Genomic DNA, 18,209 nt, shown 5'->3' on the forward strand with positions numbered 1-18,209 from the left:
TTCCTTCCTTCCTTCCTTCCTTCCTTCCTTCCTTCCTTCCTTCCTTCTTTCCTTCCTTCCATGGACAGTCATTGCAGTCAATGCTAGGATAATTCTGCCTCCCCTTTTCAAACTGAATGATGTTCCCTGAGGGAATTTATGCTAGATGGACTTGAAAGATACACAGTTTATCCATTTTGTCCCTAATGCTTTTCTCTATGTACAGCTGGTAAGTAGCAGGAATTCTCAACAATCCAAGTAATCCCACTTCTCAGTTGCCTAAGATAGCTTCTTCAGTAGTTAGTTCTTCAATATGTCAACAAATTCATGATCTCAATGATGTGAATACTTCCTCTATCCACATGCCCTCTCATAGAAACTCTTTTCTATATCTTCTTGTAAGTCCTCTGTCCAATATGCTAAGGCTGGGGGCAATCCTCTTGGTCTCTTAAAATCATGTGATTACCAGTGCAGTGTGTAAATTGCCTAGCTATTGTCTCTCATTCTCCTATACAACAAATCCAACTCATTTTCTGGTCATGTGCCTCTTTGATATCTTTTATAATACTTGCATGAAATTCATTGGTAATAAGTTGTAACCTTTTTACACTCACCTTTTTATATTTTCCTCAGACCTTTAGGTGACCTACAATATTGATTCTTCTGAAATTGTGGTCCAGCCCTCTGTCTACAATGTCACCAGCTGCCTTTGGCCTTACTGGCTGTTCGTCATACATGACATTTAATCTCTAGCCTTCCTGCCTTTGCATTGGTTGTTGCTATCCTCCATGTCTTGTATGTTTTCCCTTCCAACTCCACCTTTCAGAATTCCTGACTTCCTTCAACCCCTAAGCCTGGAACTTGAACCTTCCGTCATATCTCTCTGCTATGTGGGAAAAATTACATTTCATTATCTAGTTTCCTAACCTCTCTTCTGACCTCCAGTATCATATTGCCAAGTGCCTATTGGACATCTCAAATTGAATGTCCCATAGAGATCTTAAACTCTACATGACCAAAATGGAACTTATTATCTTTCACCTGAAACTCTTATCTCTTCTAGACTTCCTAATTCCTGTCAAGGGGACCTCCATCCTCCCAGGTACCTAGATTCCCAATGTAGATGCCATCTTCAATTCCTCACTCTTTTTCACTCCTGCCAAGTCCTCTCAATTCTATCCTTGTGAGGGAACTGAGCCAAATTTATAAAAACAAGAGCTGTTCCCCAATTGATAAATGGCCAAAGGATATAAACATGCAGTTTTCTGAAGAAGAAATCAAAGCTATCAATGATCATATTTTTAAAATGCTTTAAATCACTAGTGATCAGAGAAATGCAAATTAAAACAATTCTAAGGTACCACCTCACACCTATTAGATTAGCTATCATGAAAGAAAAGGAAAATGACAAATGGTAGAGGGGATGTAGAAAAATAGGTACTCTAATTCATTGTTGGTGGAGTTGTGAACTGATCCAATCATTCTACAAAATAATTTGGAATTATGCCCCATGGGCTATAGAACTGCATACCCTTTGACCCAGCAATACCACTACCAGGTCTGCATCCCAAAGAGGTTAAAGAAAAAGGAAAAGAATCTGTATGTACACAAATATTTATAGCAACTCTTTTTGTAGTGGCAAAGAATTGGAAATTGAGGGGATGCCCACCAATTGGAGAACGGCCGAACAAGTTGTGATATATGATTATGATGGAATATATTGTGTTATAAGAAATGAGGGGGATGGTTTCAGAAAACCTGGAAAGACTTCTGTGAACTAATGCAAAGTAAAGTGAGACAGGAACCAGGAAAACATTAGTGATGATCAACTGTGAAAAAGTTAGTTATTTTGTTTAATACAATGATCTGAGACAATTCTGAAGGACTTATGATGAAAAATGATATCCATCTCCAAATGGAGAAGTGATGAACTCTGAATGTAGAGTGAACTATATTGCTTTTCCACTTTATTTTTTCTTTTGCTTTATTTTGCAACACAGCTAATATGGAACTATGCTTTGTATGACTTCACATGTATAATTGATATGTTTCTGACCTTCTCAATGGGTAGGGGAAGAGTTAGAGGCAGGGAATTTGGAACTCAAGATAAAAAAAAAGAATGTTAAAAATAAAGAAATAAATTATTTAAAAAAAATTCTACCTTTGTAACATCTCATCTACTCCCACTTCTATCCTCTGACCCTGCTACCACCCTGGTTCAGGCCCTCATCACCTCATGCCTGGTCTATTACAATAGTCTTCTGGTTGGTGTTTCCCTGCCTCAAGTAAATGTCTGTCTCCTCTCTCCAGTCCATCCAATACTGAAGTGTCAAATTATTCTTCCTAAAGTACAGATCTGACCATGTCACTTGCCAGGTACCATTCAATAAATTATTATTACCTCTAGGATCAAATATAAAACCCTCTGTTTGACTTTTAAATCCCTTCATAACCTAGTCCCTTCCTACTTTCCCAGTCTTTTTATATTTTACTCCCCTCCACATACTCTGCAATCCAGGACCTCCCTGAAATTCCTTGAACAAGACACTTCATCTCCAGATTCTATAAATTTTGACTGTCTGTCTTCCATCCCTGAAATGCACTCTTCCATCTCTCCCTCCTGGCTTCCCCAGCTTTCTTCAAATCCCAGCTTAAATTCCATCTTCTGCAACAAGCCTTTCTTGATTCTCCTAAGTGTAAATGTTTTCTTTCTGATATTAGCATATTGTCTCCTCCACTAAAAAAATGAGCTCCTTGAAGGCAGGGACTGACACTTACCATATTATGGTAGTCAAATCCTCTAACCTTTCTGATCCTGGGGATATAATAAGAGCTATAATCTACCTGACTTCCAGGGTTGTTGTGATGCTCAAATGCGATGATGTATGAAAATGCTTTGCAGACTTTTAAGAATTGCTTAAATGATAGCTTTTGCTATTATCCTTATTGTTTTGGTATATTAGTAATCATCAGCCTGCCTTGGAAGAAATTGAATCCAAATCATGACTTGCATCACATTATTGTGCCTGCCCATTCCTATTGTTGTGTACTGACTCTGACAATCATACCAAAGATAATAGTCTTACTCATCTCAAAACATCTTTTCTTCTCCTAAACCAGTTGTTCCCCTTATGTTGGTCTGGGGACCTCTGAGGGTCCCTGAGACTGTTTTAGGAGATCGAAGAGGTCAAAACTCTTTTTGTAATGATACTAAATATTTGAATTTCTGACACAGCAAATATTGATAAATATAACCTAGACAAACAAAAGTTCTTTGGAATCCTAAATATTTTTTTTAAGAATGTAAGGCATTCAGTTGCCAAATAACTATGTTGGAAAACTGGGGGAAGATGGTGGAATAAGTTAGAGAATTCCAAGCTCTCCAGATTTCTTCTGCAAACAAGACAGAACAGTGCCTCAGGGTGAATGTAAAGCAGCAAAAATAAACAAAAGTTGGGGTGGAGCAGAGGTCCTCCAGGGACAACCAGAGAAGATCCAAAGAAAGACCCTAGGGTCAGAGGTTTGGCCCAAGTGAAGTGCAAACACCTCTAGGCCATCTCCTCTGAAATAACAAACAACAAGCCCTGGGGGCAGCAGGGTTGGAAGTCAGCTTCAGCCTCCAGCACAGGAATTTTAGCCTCACAGAAAGTGTGGGGGTCAGCCATGTGAGCAGGGAAAGATTAAAGGACCCTTTGCTATCGAGGGATGCCAGGCCAGCTGTGCTGACTAGACATGATCCTTGGCTGCAGCTAATGGTGAGAAGGAGCTAGCACATGCCCTGTGAGTGCAGTAGTAGTTGGGTGGGGACTCTGCTGGCAGGGGGCACTTACAGGAGAGCTGAGTTCCAGATTTAGGTTCCAGGACAGAAAGGAGAGCTGAAGGTTGCAGTTGCTGAAGGGTCCACAGGGAGCAAGAGCATTTCCAGCAGAGTGAGTCCTGAGGTTGGACCCAGACAAAGTTTAGAAAATAACAGTAAGAACGACTTGAGGCCTGGGGCACCATTCCCCACACCCCAGGACTATATAATAATAAGCTGCTAAAAATAAAAATAAAAATAAAAATGAGTAAGCAAAAGAGAAGTAACACAACCATAGGCAGCTACTATGGTGATAGAGAAGATCTGGTTTCCTATTCAGATGAAGATACTTAAGTAAAAAAAGCCACTCCTGCCCCAAATAGCTATGTCAAATGGTCACAAGCCCAAAAAGCATTCTCAGAAGTTTAAAAAGGACTTTAAAAATCAAATAAGAGAGATTGAGGAAAAATTAGAAAAACAAAACAATCCAAGAAAATCAAGAAATTATAAAAAGAAAGTCAACCCACTGGAAAAAAGAGATCCAGAATCTTAAAGAAGAAAACAATTCCTTGAAAAATAGAATTGGGCAAGGGGAAATGAATTACATTATAAGACATTAAGAAATAATAAAACAAAATCAAAAGAATGAAACAAAAGAGAGAATGTGAAACATCTCATTAGAAAAAACAACTGATCTGGAGAACAGATTGAGAAGAGACAATATAAGAATTATTGGACTATCTAAAAGTTACAATCAAAAAAAGAAGCTTGACACAATATTATAAGAAATAATTAAAGAAAATGGCCCTGAAGTTCTAGAACAAGAGGGTAAAATGCAAGTAGGAAAAAAATCAACAATCATTACCTGAAAGAGATCCCAGGATAAAAACCTACAGAAATATCATAGTCAAGTTTTGAAACTTGGTGAAGGAGAAAATATTATGAGGAGGAAGAAAAAGAAATTCAAATACTTTGAAACCACAATCAGAATTACACAAGACCTAGCAGTCACTATGCTAAAAGACTGTGGGTCTTAGAACACTATATTTCAAAGAGCAAAAGAGCTGAGGTTGTGGCCAAAAATAACCTACCCAGCAAAGATAAGTATAATCATGAATGAAAAAAAAAATAGACATTCAGTGAGCTGAAAAACTTTCAAGTATTTGTGACAAAAAGACCAGAACTTAATGGAAAATTCAACATATAAAATCCAGGAGAAATATAAGGTAAATAGCAAAGATCGATTGCAAGGGACTCAATAAGGTCAAACTATTTACTTCTTATATGTGAAAATGTTATCAGTAGTCTTAAAACTGTCATCAGCATTTGGGTAGGTTGAAAGAAAGGTTGGGGCTGACCTGAGTATGAAGGGGTGAACCTAAAAAAGAAAGTTAGGGAGGAAAAGGTAAAAAGGAGCAATTATCTCATACAAATGAGGCATGAGGAAAAAATGATACAGAAGAAACAAGTGGGTGTGGAGGGCTGACAGTGTTGGAACCTTACTCTCATCAAGTCTGGATTAAAGAGGGAACAACATATACATTTAGGAGGGTATAAAAGTCTTTTAAATTTATAAAGAAATAAGGAGGTGAGGGGACAGGATGGGGGGGAAGAATTTTTAGAAGAATGTGTAGATTAAGATTTAGGAGGATGGGGGAAGAGGAAAAGGGAGGGACTCTTAGAGAGTTAGGTAGAATAAGGAATTGGAGGGTTAGAAGAAAGGATAAGGGAGAGATTCTTTAAAAGGATGTGGATTAAGGAGGCAGTGGTTAGAAGTAAACTAGAGGAAGGATAGGGTAAAAAGAGAGGCTGAGAAGCACAATAGTTAGGAAAAAACAGGATGGAGGAAACACACAAACAGTAATTATAATGTTGAATGTGAATAGGATAAACTCACCCATAAAAGGAAAATGGATAGCAGAATGGATTAAAAATTAGAATCTGACAATATGCTACTTACAAGAAGCACATTTCAAAATGAAAGATACACACAGAATTAAAATAAATGGCCAGAGTAGAATTTACTATGCCTCAGCCAATACAGAAAAATTGGGGGTAGCAATCATGATTTCAGACAATGTTAAGGCTAAAATAGATTTAATAAAAAGAGATAAACACAGAAACTATATTATGATAAAAGGTACCATAGATAATGAAGCAATATCAATACTAAACCTATATGCACAAATACTATAGTATCTAAACTTTTAAAAGTTAAATTAATTACAGGTGAAATAGATAATAGTACTGTAATAGTGGGGGACTTTAATTTTCCCCTCTCAGAACTAGATAAATCTAACCAAAAAATAAATAAAAAAGAAGTCAAGAAAGTGAATAGAAATTTAGATAAGCTAGATATGATAGCTATCTGGAGAGAATTGAACAGGAATAGAAAGGAATACATTGTTTTCTCCATGGTACATGGTAACTTTAAAAAGGTTAACCATTTATTAGGGCATAAAAATTTTATAACTAAAAGCAGAAATGTTAAATACTTTCTTTCAGACCACAGTGCAATAAAAATTATATTCAATAAAGGACCATGGAAACATAGAAAAAAAAACTAATTGGAGAGTAAACAATCTAATCTTAAAGAATGAGTGGGTTAAAGAACAAATCATAGAACAATAATTAATTTCATTAAAGAAAATGCCAATAATGAGACAACATATCAAAACCTATGGGATACAAAGAGATCATAAAAAATGGGAAAAGGACCCACACGTACAAAAATATTTATAGCAACTCTTTCTATGGTGGCAAAGAATTGGAAATTGAGGGGATGCCCATCAATTGGGAATGGCTGAACAAGTTGTGGTATATGAATGTAATGGAATACTATTATGCTATAAGAAGTGATGAGCAGGCAGACTTCAGAAAAACCTGGAAAGACTTACATGAACAAATGCTGAGTGAAGTGAGCAGAACTAGGAGAACACTGTGCATAGTAACAGCCACATTGTGTGATGACTAACTTTGATAGATTTGGCTTTTCACAGCAATGCAAGGATCTAAGACATCTCCAAAATTCTCGTGATGGAAAATGCTATCCACATCCAGAGAAAGAACTGTGAAGTTTGAATGCAGATAGAAGCACATTATATGCTCTTTTTTTTTCTTCTGTTTTGTTTTGTTTCCTCTTTCTTGTGGTTCCTCTTATTGTTTCTAATTCTTCCTTACAACATGACTAATGTGAAAATATGTTTTGTAGGAATGTATATGTAGAGCCTATAGCAGATTACACACCATCTTGGGGAGCGAGGCAGAGAGGGAGGGGAAGAAAAATTTAAAACTCAAAAGCTTATGGAAGTGATTATTGAAAACTAAAAATAAATTAATTAAAAATAAAAAAACCCTATGGGATGCAGCAAAAGCAGTAATCAAAGGAAATTTTATATCTCTAAGTGCTTATATCAACAAAATAGAGAAAGGGCAGACCAATGAATTGGGTAAGTAATTTAAAAAAATGAAAAAGAATAGATTAAAAATCTCTAATTAAACACTAAATTGGAAATACTAAAAATTAAAGGTGAAATTAATAAAATCGAGTGTAAGAAACTCATTGAATTAATAAATAAAACTAGGAGTTGGTATCATGAAAAAAAACAATAAAATAGATAAACCATTAGTTAATATAATTTAAAGAGAGAAGAAAACCAAATTACTAGTATTAAAAATGAAAAGGCTGAATATACCACTAACAAAGATGAACTCAAAGCAATTATAAGAGGTTATTTTGCTCAATTATATGCCAATGAATTTAACAACTTAAGTGAAATGGAGAATATTTACAAAAATATAAACTGCCTAGATTAGCAGAAGATGAAATAGAATATCTAAATAGACCTCTTTTAGGAAAAAGAAATTGAATAGGCCATAAATGAGCTTCCTAAGAAAAAAGTACCAGGATCAGATGAATTTACAAGTGAATTCTATCAAATGTTTAAAGACCAACTAATTCCAATATTGAATAAATTATTGGAATAATAAGCTAAGAAGAGTTCCTACCAAACTCCCTTTATAAAACAAATAAGATACTAACACCTAAACCAGGAAAAGTAAAATACAGAGAAAAAATATTAAAGAACTATTTCATTAACAAATATGGATGTAAAGATCCCAAATAAAATACTGGCTAAAAGATTACAACAATATATTATAAAGATTATATATTATGACTAAACAGGATTCATACCAGGAATGCAGGGAAGGCTTACTATAAGGAAAACTATTAACATAATTGATTACATCAATAATAAAAGTAATAAAAATCATATGATTATATCCATAGATGCAGAAAAAGCATTTGATAAAGTACAACACTCATTTCTATTAAGAAAAAAACACTTGAAAGTTATAAATGGACTTTTCCTCAAACTGATAAGAAGCAATTATCTAAAACCTTCAGCAAGCACTATTTGTAATGGGGATAAGCTAGAAGGCTTCCCAGTAAGATCAAGTGTGAAACAAGAATGCCTATTGTCACCAATATTATTCAATATTGTATTGGAAATCTTAGCAACAGCAATAAAAGAAAAAGAAATGAAAGGCATCAGAATAGAAAAAGAGGAAATAAAATCTGCAGATGATATACTTGGAAAATCTGAAAGACTCAATTAAAAAGTTAATTGAAATAATTAATAATTTCAGCAAAGTAGCAGGATATACGTCAAATCCACATAAGTCATCAGCATTTCTCTATATCACCAACAGGCCTATGCAAGAAGAGAAAGATAGCTAGAGATACTCCACATAACATAATTCTAGACAGTATAAAACACCTAGGAGTACACTTACCAAAACAAACCCAGTAGCTATGTGAACAAAATTATTAAAAAACAAACAACTTTGTATACAAATAAAATCAGATTTTAATAAATGGAGAAATATTATTTGCTTGTGGGTGGCTCAACAGGGCCAACATAATAAAAATGACACTGTTACCAAAAAATAATCTATATATTGAATGCTATCCCAATTAAATTACCAAAAAATATTTTCTGAGCTAGAAAAAATAATAACAAAATTCATGGGGAATAATAAAAGATCAAGAATATAATAGGAACTAATGGGGAAAAAATGTAAAGAAAGGAGGTTTAGCAGTACCAAATCTTAAACTATATTACAAGGCAGTAATTATCAAAACTATCTGGTACTGGGTAAGTAATAGAAAGGTAGATCAGTGGAACAGAGTAGATGTACAATTTATATTAGCAAACAAATATAGTAACCTATTGTTGATGAGTGTAAAGATTTAAGTTTTAGGGACAGGAATTCATTATTTGGTAAAATTTGTTAGGAAAGCTGGAAAGCAGTCTGGCAAAAACTGGGCATAGACCAATATCTTACACCATTTACAACATAAGGTCAAAATGCATACATGATCTAGGTATAAAAGTATCTATGACCAAAATATTTGAAAAACATGAAACATATTACCTATCAAATTTGTGGATAGGTGAACAATTTATGGACAAATAAGATATAGAAAGCATTGTGAGATGTAAAATGGATTACTTTGATACTAGACCATTGCTACTGTGCATGCTGAAGAAAATCTCCCCTGCAGTTTTTCATTGTGATCTAAATTGTCCTCCATTTGGATGGTCTTATATATTCTAGAATAAATTGGGGGTCCTTATGTGAAGACTCTTATCTAAATCTTTTACTTGGCAAAATGTATGAAGAGCTGGCCTCAGAATTATGAACCCCTGAGTTAAAGTCTTGCTTCTTGTAAATATTAATTACATAATCATGGGCAAGTCAATTAACCTCTCAATGTCCCAGGTAATTCTCTGTGAGATGCAGCCCTGCATCATTGGAGGAAATTTCCATGCCAGAGAGCTCTCTACACTAATGAAATCTTAAGTCTCGATTTTTTTAAAAGTTCTAATGTCCAGTTGTTCAGCAACTGACTTTCTCTTTTTATTCTGGAACTTTTGAAATAATTTGCCTTATGCTGCTATTAAAAGAAAGTAATTTATAAGCCAGCAACACCATCTACTTGTTTCCTTACTGACACAATGAGCAATATACATTGACAAGAAACATTTGATTTCAGAAATGCCTCTGTAGATCAAATATTGCAAGGGTGCAAATGAGGGAAGCAATCAGACCTTGTTTCCAAGCCTGCTGGAAACTTCACAAATCTGGAAATGATAACATATTAGAAGAGGGGAATTTTCCTTTAGAAAGTTTCACTGCAGGGTCATTAGAATAACCAACCGGCAGCCACTGTCTCTGTCCCTACGTCCCTTCGGCCTGAGAAGTTGTTGAGCCAGTCTGGATGGTTGGAAGAAGAGGGTTAATTTGCTTCCAGAACATATGGGAAAGCATTGACACTTTTCTCTTAGTACTTTCTAGCCTGGCCTCAGAAATAGCAACTCATGTATAACATTTCTGTGCTTTACACTCCCTCTAATGGCAATGATGTGGCACTTTCAAGGCACCCAAAATACAACAACCATTTATGCTTTTGCTTAAAGCAGAAATCCTATAATCCCAAAAGTCAAGAGGTTTTATGGTTCCTTTGGTAACTTTTTATGGTTACCTTGGAAGTCTGAGGAAAGTATTCAGAGATAATAAAACATGTTTCAGACTGATGTGTCACTAAAGTTTTAAGACATTGTTGAGTATCTATCTACCTATTCACCAATCCATCTATCCATCTATCTATGTTCAGATACATGCATATATTGGTAGAAAAATGATATACTTCAGATAATATAAAAGTGCTTTGTATATGGTAAAATGTTACATAACTTCAAGGTATTATTAATATCCGTAAACAAACACATCACAGTAATGAGATGGATGGAGATACTTGGAGTCAGATAAGGCCTTATGAAACTCAGCTGAAATTAGTTAAATCCCATTGAAAACTTGAAAGGGACAGAGACTGGATTTGACTGGTAAAGGAAACTCCCTCTGCTAATGCAAGTCAGATGCACCATCTCTGCAGCTGATCATCTTAGACAGTTACCTAGGACATTAAGAAGTTAAGTGACTTGTGTAGAGTTATATTGTATCAGAGGCATGATTTGAATGCAGCTTCTTATCTACCAAACTATGCTCCCTCTCACAAAACTTAAACATAAATGACACTTGTTACTAGAAAGAGCAGCAATAGTAAGACCATATTGCTCTACTGTAAACTGCAAAAATTCAAGAGCCTAATGTATTATTACTGAGCAAACTATCTTTCTATAATAATTAGTTACCCTAGGTATCATATAGGAACAAACTGGATATCTAGGCTTTAGAAAAGGGTGAGGCTTCTAGGACTTTCCTTCCCTCTACCTCCCAATATACACACAAAATGACCAGATCTGAAATCACATGTAACTAATTTAAACCCTGGTCTTACTTCATCCAAGAAGTATTTGAGCATCTGTTATGCGTGTAGCTTTAAGATAGAAGCTTGAAGGGGATACGAATAGACGGCTTAGGGAAGAACATTCTAGATTTCAATGACTTGTGCTAGATAGGTAAATGTATTAGGGACAGACTCTAGTTGTCTAGGGACAGAGCTGTGCACAAACTGTGAAATGCCCTAGGCATGTTCCATCTAACCATAGCAGTCAGATGGCTTCAAGGCTCTCAACTCTACCTTTCATTCATTTCTCTTGCAAGATCTCACATTCACTTGGGTCACCAAATCAAAAGAAAAATCAAATTCTCTGTATTGCTGTGGAATTTAAACCTCCATATAATTCCTAACTTCTTGTTGGACCTCACTAGATTTTCTCTCTCCATTTTCTTTAGAATGAGAGAGGAATGGACTGTCTTTTCCTAGGTTTGTGGTAGCCTTACTGTTTCCAGAGGCTTTCACAGAGAGGTTTAAGACTTTCTACCAATAGAAGCTGGTCTCCACATACCCTCACTATATTCACTTTCAGGGCCATCTTCTTACATGCTCCATCAAAGGATGAGTTGGATGGAAGGAGCCCCAAGGACTTAGGAAAGGATCATGTTTTGAAGTTTAGAGAATACTGTCCATCCTAAAGCTGGCACCTTGGCCTTCTAACTCAGAGGAATCTTGGAGTAAAAAAGTCAATGATATTATATTTGTACTGGGAGTCTGGCACATGCACAGACCGCTTCAAATGGTCCCACTACTAGGAGTAGATAGCATTTTTCCATTTGAAGGATGCTAGGAAACTGCTTCTGGGAGAATTATGCCTTGAAGAGATCAGAGTATGTATGAACTTTTAGTAACTGACTCCAGTTAATTAACTACATAGTAAAAGGAAATCTCTTTGATTGGCTTTGGAGACATTTTGTCAGCTTCCTTTACTTCTTTGCTGCTCTTCACCTCATTGTCTTCATCTGTTGTCTACTGGTATAATGGCATCTAGTAAGAGACTATGTTGTAAAGGCAAAGGCCTTCAGGCCTTCCTCCTCAGAGACCACATGATCCTTGGAGAAATGGTGTCTCACTGGCCTTCTTGTTCATCATCTGTCTTGGATGAGCTTAGCCTTATATTATCCCATCTTGTCCCTGTTCTGTCCCTTCCCTTCTCTTCTCCTGTCATGTATTTCCCTGGATTTGACTCCTAACTAAATAGCAAGTACTGCTTTACTCCTATCATTTCCAATCATTGCCATAGCTCTATTCAGGTCCTTACCCATCGGTCACAATACACATTCTGCCAATTAGCTCCACCTTAACCCATATCCTCCAAATCAGTTCATATTTTTCAAAGCATTGTTTGCCATATTGGATGCAAGATAATCAGATGAACTCATCCACACTAAGGTATAAGTGACAAATTACAGCATTAATACATTACTTTTTCCAATGGTTTTCCATGGTTACAGAGTACAATCTTACAATTAAAAGAGTGAAACTCTAATGGTATAAGGTATCAGTTAAAGGTCTGTCATTGTGATTTTGTCTGGGTGTGGTACCTTGCCAACATCCCTCAATGGCAAATTTTTAATCATTCCTCTATTTTTTGCCCTGGCCTTTGTTCTGCATTGTCTATTATTTGTTTTCAGTTTTCCTCATCTATATAGAAAGTCACTGAAAAAGCTGCCTAAAACTATAGAATCTTGGAGATTCTTATTCTGATTTAAAAAAAAGTGGTCAGAAATAGAGCTGATCCTATGAGCCATCTTGGATACTTTTCTGTCATTTCCTTTCTCTTGCTAAGGGACACAAGATATTCATAGGAGGTCTGTTGACTTCAAGATGCAAAGTAGTGAGAGTTTTTTTTTTTTTTTTTACTTAAGTCAGCATTTAAGTGAGTGTGAATTGTCAGGGAAGGGAAGATCTAAATGATGCATGGACACCATAGTGCCTTAAAGTCAAGCATTACAAAACTGACCACTTTGCATGACAATCTCTGCAAAAAAATTTTTCTTGGTATCTTGGATTAGATGTTTATCTCATTAAATGTTACTAATTTAATTAAGACTTTTTACAGTTGCTATCATTCTGTAGGGGTTACAAATACAAGGTTATTTTAATTAGGACTGCATTGCAGAGAAAGAGTCATTATCCTTTTAAAATTATTAGGGCCCCTTGCTGTTACAAGCTGTAGCAGATGGGATAATTAACGATGAGGTGTTGTTGAATGAAATTCCAGAGACCTTGTTTTCTATTTAAAATCCATTTATGGGATCACATGTGTTGTGGCTATTACAGTTATGTTGTTCTAATGAAACTGAAGTTTAATAAAAAGAACCAATGATGATTATATGCAAACATTTTTAGACTCTACATGGCAATTTTTTGCTTCCCTATAATCTGGAGTCTGCTGGAGCCGTTGTTAAAATCACTGTGAGCATTTACACCTTGGAAATCAGTAAATGTTACAAACCAGAGCTGTTTTGTTTTGTCTATTGTCTAAACTTAAGAGAGCCATGGAAAAAAAATGTTAGTAATGCAGATTAGATTTAAAAATGTGTTGTGCAGCCAGTTGTCAAACATTTGCCAGCATACCCCTGTTGCACTTATCATGCATACTATTTATTTGTGTGTCATCACATTGTAAAATTTGTGTGGGCAGGAAGGATGACATCTTAACTTTTTTCTCTTTCAGTGACTACCATAGCATGCTGCACCTAGTAACTTTAAAAAAAAATAGCAAATAGATTCATTTATCCAAACTAATAGCAAAGAGAAATCAGAGAAGTTATACAGATTAGAATATATAAAACAATATACATAGTTAATTGGTTCTTCCACTGAGAGTGAGCAATATCTCAGCTCAGCAAGAGACAGTTTCTGATCCCACTCAAGAGGAAATTCTCTAAAATCTCTAGTGTGGTAACAGGGAAACGATTGAGGCCCATCTACATGTTGGTTTCTTCCTAAAGTTTCTTTCTCATTCCAGGGACCTGAGGAGAGATTAGAACTTAGACTACCATCTCTTTCAAAGCTAGGAGCCAGAAGAACTAGGATCTCTCCTCTACCAATCTCTTACCAACTTCACTATTTTTATAGGCCAAGAGCATTGAGGAATCATTTTCCAACCTAGTAACTTCTTAATAAGTGTTTGTTAATATTAGCTAAAGGCAGCTAGGTGGTGCAGTAGATAGAATGCCAGACCTGGAGTCAGGAAGACCTGAGTTCAGATCCTGCCTCAAACACTTCCTAGCTGTGTGACCCTGAGCCAGTCACTTAACCCTGTTTGCCTCTGTTTCTTCATCTGTAAAATGAGCTGGAGAAGGTATTGGCAAACCACTCCAGTATCTTTGCTAAGAAAACCAGATGAGGTAGCAATGGGTCAGACATGAGGGAAACAAGCGAACGACAAAATATAGCTCTCTAAGGGCTTGCAAAAATATTTTATAAATATTAACTAATTTGATCCTTATAACAACCCTGAGAGGTAGGTGTTATTATTATCTCCATTTAACAGTTAAGGAAATTGATGTGGGAAGAGGTTAAATGACTTGCCCAGGTTTCATACAGCTTATGTCTGAGGGTTACTTTGAACTGAGGTCTTCCTTTTCAGATCCAGTGCTCTATCAGTTGCACCACTTAGATCCAGGACTATGCCCTTCCATAAAGCCTCTAGTAGTACTCTATGTCTGAATCTATTCTTTTACTCCCTTCTTAGCTCACTGTAGGGAGCAGAAATAGTGCAGTTGAAGTCTGAAGAAATGCATGAAAGCATTTTAAAAGTCTCAAAGTCAAATCATCTGCTTCTCCAAACATATATTGTTAATTTAGTTCTGTCACTAAACTAACCAAATTCTCAGAAAAAGCTGGAAACATCATGATCTTCTAGGTTCTTGCTGTTTTAGCAGGGGAGGCAACTTCAACAGTAGTAACAATTTAGAAGGCAAGATGACATTTATTTGTGTTGATGTTATTTACCAGTATAGAGGAAAGAGAACTTGATAAGTCAAAAAAGGTACAAGTTTGAAGACAAGCATTCTAATGTCAGTGAAAGATGACATTGAAATAAGGACATGAATGAGATAATCATGAACTATGAGCAGCAAGCCAAAATCAGCTAAGGACAGATTTTGAAAAGTACAGTGATTTCAGAAGAATTATACAATGTAATGTAACATACAAAAAGTTCTGAGACCTGGGCACCATTACAGTTAGAATATCTTAAGGTGAAAACTATAGCTATGCTTAAGATTGTGTCACAAAAGTTCCAATGGATACTTCATGGTCAGTGTGCTACAATGGATTAAAGATAAATGACAGTACTTCCTGTAACAGTAACATTTTTCACTTCATAAGTTAGAGTGGGCAAATTTTTGATATATTGTTAATTTAATTAAGACTGATAGCTCTATGGTTAGAAGTGATCCTTCCCTTTCCCCAAATGTCTTATATATTTCTATTTCATCTGTTCCATATATTTATTCAATCTTAATTTTTATTACAGTTATTTTGTCTCTATTTTTATTCATCCATTTTTCATAAATCCTCAAGGCCATGAGTGTGCCGGTCGCGCCGTGCACTCTCCTTCTAACAGGAGCAGGCTGCCAAGGTCATACTTACCAGTCTTCGGAGCCCACCCTGATAAACATAGAGACGAGCCGATCGGGAGGTGCAAGCACTCAAACTTTATTCAGAGGCCATCACAGCAAGGCCAAGCAGGAAAGCAAGAGCAAGAGAGCAGGAGCAAGAGAGAGCGAGCTCCGACCCCTACCGCCCCTATATACCTTCCTAGCCCCTCCTCCTCAGCCCGCCTACCAGTGAATGATTGTAGGATCAGATACTGGAAGGGGATGTCTGGGGTTAGCACTGCACCAAGGGAGAGGACGTGACACACGAAGCTAGGCCCGGATACCGGAAGGAGATGTCTGGGGTTAGCGTTGCACCTAGGGAGAGGACTAGACAAAGGGAGCTCGTTCTCTGCCATTCCCACTCCCACGTGGCACAGCCCCCAGCCTCAGGAGCACATGCTCCGGCTACTTCCCCTTATCCTGTTCCTACCCCAGTTCACCACAACTCCACATGGCACAGCCCCCTGCCTCGGGAGCGTGAGCTCTGGTTACTTCCCCGTATCCAGTTCCTATCCCAGTTCCACAACTCCACACGTGGCACGTAGCCAACATCAGACAATCCCTCACAATTCCCCCTTTTTGTTTAATTGAGGGGGCGGAGACAGGGTCTCAAGACTAGGGCCTTGGTTTTGAGTGCCTCTAATGAACCTCTAAGAATCCTAAGGAAACATCCTAATATAGTGGGTAGTAACAATAACAGTATAAATGCAAAAAGAGCTATAAATGCCCAATGGGTTATAAGGGAGGGGATGGGGAAAGAGGTTTGCTTAATCCAATCGCTAAGGTGATGAACAACATCATCAGTCTCGTGCTGGTGCCAAATGTCAGATATGTTCCACGCCAGTCTAGTTAACACCCTCAAAGCCTGGAGAGTGTCATTTATGCTTTGTGAAAGGGCGTCGCAAGTGGCGTTATGGTTTAAGGGTGTTACACAAATGGATCGATATCGGCCATCGCATGGCAACTGCTGTCTCAATTCCAGCCACATAAGTTCATTCCCAATGTCCTGGGCAATGCTATTTTATGAATCTGCTCCTCCAGCTGCTGATCAATATCAGCCTGCACTTGGAGGGCGTGGGCGAATTTATTGGCCAGCTCCTCTATTTGTGAGGCAAGCAATTGCTGTCCGCTATATAAGTCCTGTATCTGGAACTCCTCGAAGATGGATGACAATGTGGAGTTCAGGGTCCAGCTGCCCTGTAAGATGATCTCAGGAGTAGCCTCTTCCCACGTCAGGATTTGTCTTTGAGCACCTTCTACCAGGATCCATCTCTCCACTCCCGCCTCCTCCTGTTGCTGCAGTGTGGCCTTGGACAGGGGTGCCCAGGGCACTGGAGCTGACGCAACCTGTGGCAAAGTCCCGATCGCGCAAAAAAGTGAAAACAGTTTACTCAGTTTAGTCATCCTAACTGTCTTTTCTTTCTGCTCTCTCTGAATTTTCTGTTGACTGTGTTTCTTCTCCCATCCTTGTTGTCTCTCCCGGGGCTTCTTCAACTCGTTTTGTTCTTCTTTCTGGTACCCAGTGGCTCCGGCCATCAGGATCTCAAACCAGCAACCACTAGGGGTCAGAGATATTCCTGATGCAGCCCCGAAGGCACATTCTGAGGGGGTTGAGCTTCCATCTGGTAAGCTTGTTGAGGGGCCCTCGAGGGGCCCCTTGCCCTGTTTCCGACTTTGGCTTGTGGCACTCCTTAGCATAATGGCCAGATTTGTTACAATTGTAACAAATTACCTTGGGGCGGGCTCCACCAGGTTTCTGGTGGCATTGCGCCTTGAAATGACTGGCTTTGGCGCATTGATAACACAATTTAGTCTCTTTTGTTTTCAGCGATTCTGATAACCCTTTCGAAATGGCCGCCTGTAGGCGGGCCATGAAATCCAGGAAGGGTTTATCAGGACCTTGTTTAATCTGGGTCATGGAGGGCCTTTGTTTCTCCGATGCCTGAATCCTACTAAAAGCCCGTTGGGCACATTGGGAGACAGCTGCATACACTGTAACTACTGCCTCTTTTAACCCCTTAAATTTCTTCCATTCTAGAGGGGCCCAGGTCCTCCCTCCGTCGGATTCAAACACTGGGCAGGCATCTAGCCATGCCTTGGCATCCATATCTCCTTCTGCCACTGACTTCTGGAGCATTTGTCCTAGCCTGGTTGGGGGGTCCCCCATGGCCCCATAAGAGGGAGCCGGAGGAGCGGCCGAAATGTTCTCCTCAAAAGGGAAGTCTGGGGGAGGGGGCCACCCCTCCATGTGATAGGCAGAGCTTTCCTTGCTACGGCTTCCTGCTCTCTTGTTCCTGCTCTTGCTTTCTTTTCCCTCACTTATTCTCCCATTCCCTGTTTCCTGTGTCCTCTGCCTCACTCCCTGATTCTTCCTCACCACTGATTTCCTCTTCTTTCACTATTTTATATACTTCTTTCCCTAGCACCTCCCGATCTGGGACCTTAACAAACATCT

The 18,209-nt window shown here is 37.8% G+C and overlaps 1 pseudogene; it reads right to left on the reverse strand.

Moving 5' to 3' along the window:
- Positions 1-18,002, reverse strand: part of LOC114052136 — a 19,138-nt pseudogene extending 1,136 nt beyond the window's left edge.
- Positions 18,003-18,209: the final 207 nt, after the last annotated feature.

This window comes from Vombatus ursinus, unplaced genomic scaffold (genome assembly GCF_900497805.2).
Source record: "Vombatus ursinus unplaced genomic scaffold, bare-nosed wombat genome assembly UNPS02014807.1, whole genome shotgun sequence".
NCBI lineage: Eukaryota > Metazoa > Chordata > Mammalia > Diprotodontia > Vombatidae > Vombatus > Vombatus ursinus.